This window comes from Helianthus annuus, chromosome 13 (genome assembly GCF_002127325.2).
Source record: "Helianthus annuus cultivar XRQ/B chromosome 13, HanXRQr2.0-SUNRISE, whole genome shotgun sequence".
Classification (NCBI taxonomy): Eukaryota; Viridiplantae; Streptophyta; class Magnoliopsida; order Asterales; family Asteraceae; genus Helianthus; species Helianthus annuus.
The window spans coordinates 19,596,191-19,603,030 of record NC_035445.2 but is presented as its reverse complement, the minus strand read 5'-3'; the positions used below and the strand labels follow the sequence as shown (position 1 = coordinate 19,603,030).

The 6,840-nt window shown below is 34.9% G+C and overlaps 1 long non-coding RNA gene across 6 annotated transcripts; it reads left to right on the top strand.

Annotated features, from left to right (window-relative positions):
* The first annotated feature begins 2,012 nt into the window (after positions 1 to 2,012).
* Positions 2,013 to 6,578, top strand: LOC110897454. Of its 6 annotated transcripts, none has more exons than XR_004876048.1 (7): positions 2,013 to 2,167; positions 2,435 to 2,670; positions 2,915 to 2,997; positions 4,028 to 4,345; positions 4,772 to 5,603; positions 5,685 to 6,203; positions 6,283 to 6,578. It is a non-coding gene; the product is annotated as an uncharacterized LOC110897454 (long non-coding RNA). The 6 variants fall into 6 exon arrangements; XR_002568666.2 differs by having other exon boundaries at positions 5,685 to 5,829; positions 6,283 to 6,524; XR_004876046.1 differs by having other exon boundaries at positions 5,685 to 6,578.
* Positions 6,579 to 6,840: the final 262 nt, after the last annotated feature.

Sequence of the window (6,840 nt, the reverse complement as noted above, 5' to 3'; positions counted from 1 at the left end):
ACATATATACATGCAATAACAGGTAATTAACTGGTTACCGAGTATTTTATTTCGCCTTTTATCTGCATTTTAAGGCGTTTAAAATTATTTTTATCATTCAATGAAAATTAACTCACCATAATATTGCTAAACAATATTTCGTTCACCTAAACTGGTTGCGTCGTCTGCGTTTTGCAGTATACGCGCTGTATTGCGCAATACGCGTTTAAATTCGCAAAACAAGAATTTTAAGCGTTTTAATTAATTTTTCTTCACGAATATGATTAAGAATAGGATTTTAATTATAACAGAATATTTTTAGGATTTTAACGTTATCCGCACAGTCACCGACGTTCGTTTCGCATTTTGTTCGTTACGCGATAAGCGTTTATCTTATTGTTGCTAACTTAATTTTTAACAAAGTTTGAGTTTATCAATATTTCAAATACCTCAAATTAATATCATATTTAATGATTTAGTGCCAATATATAATCATAACACGTGTCACACTAGTACAATACATGCTCAGAATAGCCGGGTGTCACATCCGGCTCGGTTTTTATGTCTTTCTCTTTGTGTCTTGGCTCGGATAACAAGAAAAATCATTGTGTGAACAGTTGCAAGGGACAAGGTGGAAGACAACGGTGGTGGCCGACGGCTGTGGTGGTCCCGGTGACAGCGGAGAACCGCCGTCGCCGGCGATGGGGCCGGCTGGCGGTGGTGGTGGGGTTATGGCCATACTCAGTTCGAGTTTTGGATGGTTCATGTTCCGGTTCAGTTTCGGGTCTTGGCTCTGTTCGGGTTTGAGTCAATGTTAGTCAACATCAGAATCGCTCGGTTCAGTTTCGGTTCGGGTTAAACCAGGTCAACGGTCAACTAGGTCAAGGCAGGTCAACATCCGTTTCGGGTCAATTTTCGGGTTCGGGTCAAACCTGGTCAACTCAGTCAACTCAGGTCAAACCCGGTCAACTAGTCGACGCTAGAATTGGTAAAGTTTTAACGACGCGTTAAACTTTTATATATACATTAGTCTCGTTTTAATTAGCGCGAACCGAGCTCAAACCGTAGTATCGTAACGAAATTTGTATATAAGTCATATATCGAGTTAGTATTTGACAACTTTACGAAAGTTATATATAATATTGTTGAATTATTGTTGTGTTTTGAAAATATATCGACAACTTGCGTTGTCGGGATCGTCCAAAAACAGAGGAAACTCTGCCCGTTTTTCGTAAAAATCTGTAATACGACATGTAATTTTATATTCTAAAAACGACACCTATTGAGGTTCAAGTTTTTTTTTATAAAATAAATATAAATGTATATTTATTTGGGCGACATTTTATAACTAACAAAAACGAATGTATAACATTTCGACACACACGAGTTATTAGTTAACGAAACCCGAGAACTTATATAAAATAATTATAATTATTTATATTCATTTCAAAACGTTTAGAACTCGAAAACTTTTATGAAATAAATGTTATTTATATATATTTCCAAACAACTAACATTCGGAAATCTTTATAAAATAAATATGATGATTTATATTTACTCCAAACGTCGGAATTTGGAATTTATATTCCAAAAGTTTAGTATTTGAAAACCGTACAAAATAAATATAATTATTTATATTTATTTTAAACATCAAGAATTCGAATTTTTTTATAAATAAATACAATTATTTATAGTTGTTTCAAACGTCTACACGAAGTTTGGCACATTACCGTAAGATTATAATAAACGATATTAGTAACCGATTCGTTATATCTATACTACTTTATAAAGCATATCCAAAGGACTTCTTAAAGTCATAAAAATTCCCTTAAAACACCCCTAAAGCATGATGTACAACCCTCTAAAGCACAATATAATTTACAATTCCAATTATACCCTCCAAAACTTTTACCCTTCACCCGGATCCATCATTAGCCGTCCATTTTCTTTCAATTCTTCACACGGATCGTGATCTGACGGATGATTTTGTTTTCACACGGATCCACCTTTCCTATTCCTTCTCTCTCATCTCTCTCACAACTCACATCTCACCAGATCTTTTCATCAACCTTTTCTCTCTCTCTCTCTCTCTGGCGACTCAAGCACATGCCAACGATTAGGATTTTGGTAAGAACCGCCAGAAGACTCATAATCTTAATCGGCTTGAAGCGCAAGCTCAATTCTCGAGGTAGGGTTTGTAAAATCCCCAATTTTTTTTCAAGTAGAACCCTAATTTTGTTGTGTTGTGCGTTTGTATTAATTCAATGTTTTGTGTGGTGTTGAGATGTGTATGCTTTGTGGAATTAGGAGTGTGGGAGTTTTGATTTGATTGTTGGATTTGGTGAATGATCTTGTAGTTTTAGAGTTTTTTGTATTGAGGTTAGTTTGTAAGAAAGTTGAAACTTTAAGGTAGGTATTCTTGATATCTGACTTGTCTGTTTTGGCTCTTGTGTAGGGAGTGTTAAAGAAATTATATATCTGGAGATGATGCTAGATCTGGAACAAATATGGGTTTGCAAAGAGAGAGCGAGCAAATGTTAGAAAGAGGGAGAAAATCGGTGGGTTCTGGCCGCTTGGAATTTTTTTACTGATATCGATTGTATTTAAGATTCAAAAAGCACTTGGAGGTAAAGGAAATCCCCTAGCTTTTGACATTACAGCTGCTTGTAGCCGCTTCATGTTTTATCCGAGGTACATTTGTTATAATTATGTTTCTTCAAAGTCTATTTATTGGGCTTATATCATAAAAAAGGCAAGCAACTTTGGTTTAGTTATTGTTTAGAGTAACTATCCTCTATCTCACCTGTAAATAATATTAAAACTTTTTGAAATTTTGATATTAGGTAATCCATATGGGTCAAAATGAAGTAAGTTTGACCATGTTGACTTTTATTTTCAAGCGGTGGTTATAAAACTGTACTTGTGATTGGGGCAGATTCGCTATCTCGTAATGTTGACTGGATTGATAGAGGGACATGCATTCTTTTTGGTGATGCTGCTGGTGCTGTTTTTGTCCAGGTATATTTCATTATCTTAGTAAATTTTTTCATGTAAAAATCACTTTTGTTTGCACATTCTTCATAGTTATAAATAAGTGGTTTGTACTGATTTTGCTCCATAAACTTGCGTTAGAACTATTGAAATAATCATAAATAAAGAACTTTTTATTCTGCGGCTGATTAGCAAAGATCATGGAGCCTACAATATAAAATATGGTTTATGGTGGAAAATAGTGTATAGTTAAAACACATGGAGTTCCTTTTTTCTTGGTTTTGCAATCATCCTCTATGTACTACACCGTTTTCAATCATTCAACTATGGAGGCGTCAATTTTGAACCGTTTACAAATAGTATGGCGTATGGGTCGGGATTTGGGTTGCTTTTATCTCAAACAAGTCAAAAAAGAAAAATGAGTTATATGGGAAATGGGTCAAAAGGATTGAAAGTCGACAAACATCTTTTTTAGTGCATACAGTCTCCTGAATCTTTTGATCTAAAGATGAAAGATCCAGATTATTATTGTCATAATATTGCTTTTATAATCATAATCATATGTGGGTCTGGCCCGTTTCAACTCTACTTAAGAGATGACCTTTTTGAATGTAGAACCTATTTAAATTTTGACTCGTCATCCTTTCTGTCATCTTGCCACCTTCGTTCAACAGCATGTTTGCAAGCTACTAATTTCTTGCATTTCATGTAGGCGTGTGATAGCAAAGAGGGCAGTTTGTTTGGTTTTGACTTGCACTGTAATGGTGACTGCAACGGGTTTTTATAATTTTAGAAATGACGGTTTCCACTTTCCGTTCACTACTAAATATTATAACAAAATGTCAACTTTTTTTTTTAATTTTATAAATCCACCCCAACAGGCATTTACATGCCGGAATCAACAAAAAAGAAACAAATCATGAACTGGGTACAAATGGTTCAGCTCTAGGTTTTCCCCCGAACCATTCGTCTTTTTCTTGTATAAAAGACCCATTTGAACCGAATCAGGCTGTAATAAACGTCATCCAAAAGGGTGTTAATGTAATTTAATGTGCAGGCGAACCAGAAGATCATTGATGGAGTAGCAACAAGACTAGAAGTCCCAAAAGATAGAGTGATAACAAGTTTGGCAAATTATGGCAGCACAAGTGCGGCTTCAATACCCTTGGCACTAGACGAAGCTGTTAGAAGCGGGAAAGTCAAACAAGGTCAAACCATAGCGGCTGTTGGTTTTAGTGCTGGTCTTACATGAGGCTCTGCCATCGTTTGGACACCACATCCTCTTTCAGAATCATCACCGACAACTCATCGTATTCATCTTCCAGTAAATGCCATCTGTACTGCTTTTTCGTCGATAAATCCTCGAACAAAACAGGTATGCAACCCACAAGAATACTATCAAAGGTTGTATTACATTACACTTATAACAAAAGATTGCAAAAACTCTGATCCAGCCATAATACATTTTTATAAGTTGTAACAAAATAAAAGTTGTTATTACACTTATGATGTGACAATAAGTTCCTTTGAACTAATAGTCGACTTAGTTTGTTACACTCTTACTACAATCAAACCGTTTTCGCTACAATAAATACTTTAAAACAAGAAAATTTGTTTGCAGCCGTTTAACGGCGTGTTTACAGATCCCCAGGTTTGGGTGTTAAGTCTGATGAACTCGCTGAAAAGAATGATATTGCAAAACGAAATGGTTGGTCTTTTGCGTGTCTTATTTGTATGTAAGGTTAATTGATCACTGCTTTCCTTCGAGTATTCATCATTTTACGATGAATTATTTTAGCAGGAGATCCTGATGCAAAAGGAGACAATGATGTCACAAAAAGAAATGATGTGCAACCGCAAGAACAGAGGGTAATGGATAAGAAGATCAAAGAGATGAAAGACCAGCTAAGGTTTGGCCAGTTTTGTGACTTTTATCCAAAGGTTTTTTTTTCATATCTAGATCCAAAAGGTTTTAAATCTTGCCATTATCACCCAGTTCGTTAACTCCATCCATTTTTCTTTGTTAAGTCAGGGGTATTTTCATCTTTTTTGCTAACTTGAAAGGGCAATTCAGTATTTTTCATTTTTTGTACAAGCAATCAAATTACCCCTGACCGAATCTGTTAGACAGAATTGCCCTTTAAGTTGACGAAAATACCCCTGATTTAAAAGAGAAAAATGGATGGAGTTAACGAACCGGATGAAAATGGCAAGATTTCAAATCTTTTGGATCCAAATACGGAAAAACAAACCTTTGAACGGAAGTCGCAAAACTGGCCAAACCTCGGATGAAAATGACATTTTACTCTGACAAAAACAAATCAACATAAAAGTTTAAAGAATAACCAGCCAACTGTATATGTGATTTCAGCACTCATAAACGGCACTTTGCACTGAAAACACAAAGACATGGTGAAATATTTCCTTTGATGCATCATATTGTCATGGGAGATGATCTAGAAGTTAAGCAAGGCAAGCCATCACCTGATATATTTCTTGCAGCTGCTAGAAGATTCGACGTAAATATATTTCCAAAATTGTTGTAATTTTTTAAAAATAATATAATAATTTGGTCGTTGCAGTATCAAAATGTTTTCGCCCCACTTATTAAGCTTGAAGCCGACTATGATAAAGTAAGCTGTACTTTTAATTGTTTTCTCGGTGGTACAACTTTGTTAACTTAAATTTGAAATGTATGATATTGTGCTTGACAGATGATGAAAGAATCTCAAAGTAAACACAATCTCACAATTCGGTGGGATATTGGTCTTAACAAGAAGCGCGTTGCATATTTTGTTGTCCCAAAAGTGCTTCATTATTTTTATTATTTACAACCACATCAAGCCTTTTATATTCTATGTAAGTTTATTAGTTCAGTTTGATAAAAATCCAAGGGGCTATTTGGTAGCATCTGAATGGTCATTAAGAGGCTACCTCTTAATGGAACCATTAAGAATTTTACCAATGAGAAGGTAGAAAAATGTTACATGTGATGATTTACCATTCAGAGGTTACCTCTTAACCATTCAGATTTGAGGTTACCTCTTATTCATTCAGAGGTTTTAAACCATTAAGAGGTAGCATCTGAATGGTCATTAAGAGGCTACCAAACAGCCCCTAAGTATTGTTAACACCAGGAAGACAATGAGTTACGTCTTGTACCTGGTGATGAGTTAAGACTTAGATACTCGGGGGACCCAGCACATCCAGCCTGGTAGTCTGTTGGACATGTGGTATGTGCAAGTCAGGCAGGTAGTTGTATATTGGTATTAACGTATCATGATCTGTGATATGCTATAACCGTTTTGTTAGGTTCAACTTAAGAATGATGGAAAATTGAAGGCATGGAAGGTTGTTGAAGGTCGTTATTTGGGGAAGGCTGATTGGCTGACGTTTGTTGAAGACAATAGTGTAGGTTGGGGATGTCTTGGTTATTGAGATGATTCACAACCACAAAGATGTTCTTTGTGTTAGCATATGTAGATCTGGTTCTTAAGTTGTCTTTGATCAAAATTACTACTTTTTGTATCCACTATCAAGTATTGTTTGATCAAGATTACTACTTTTGTATACACTATTAAGTAATCAAAGAAGTGTTCCATTACTAATCTTGATTTTAATGTTAATGAGAATTATGCTTATTAAATCAAAATTGGCTTAAACTTATTTAGTTAAATCAAATTTGGTTTAAATTTATTATTAGTTACTGAATTTAAATTTAATTTAAACTCAAATTGGTTTAAATTATTTAGTTAAATCAAATTTGGTCTACATTTATGTAATTTGGGTAAACCCGACTAACATTTTAGAATACTATTTTCGGCTTTCGGGTTCCATCTTGTGTTACCTACTTACCTTAGCGTTCTTTTT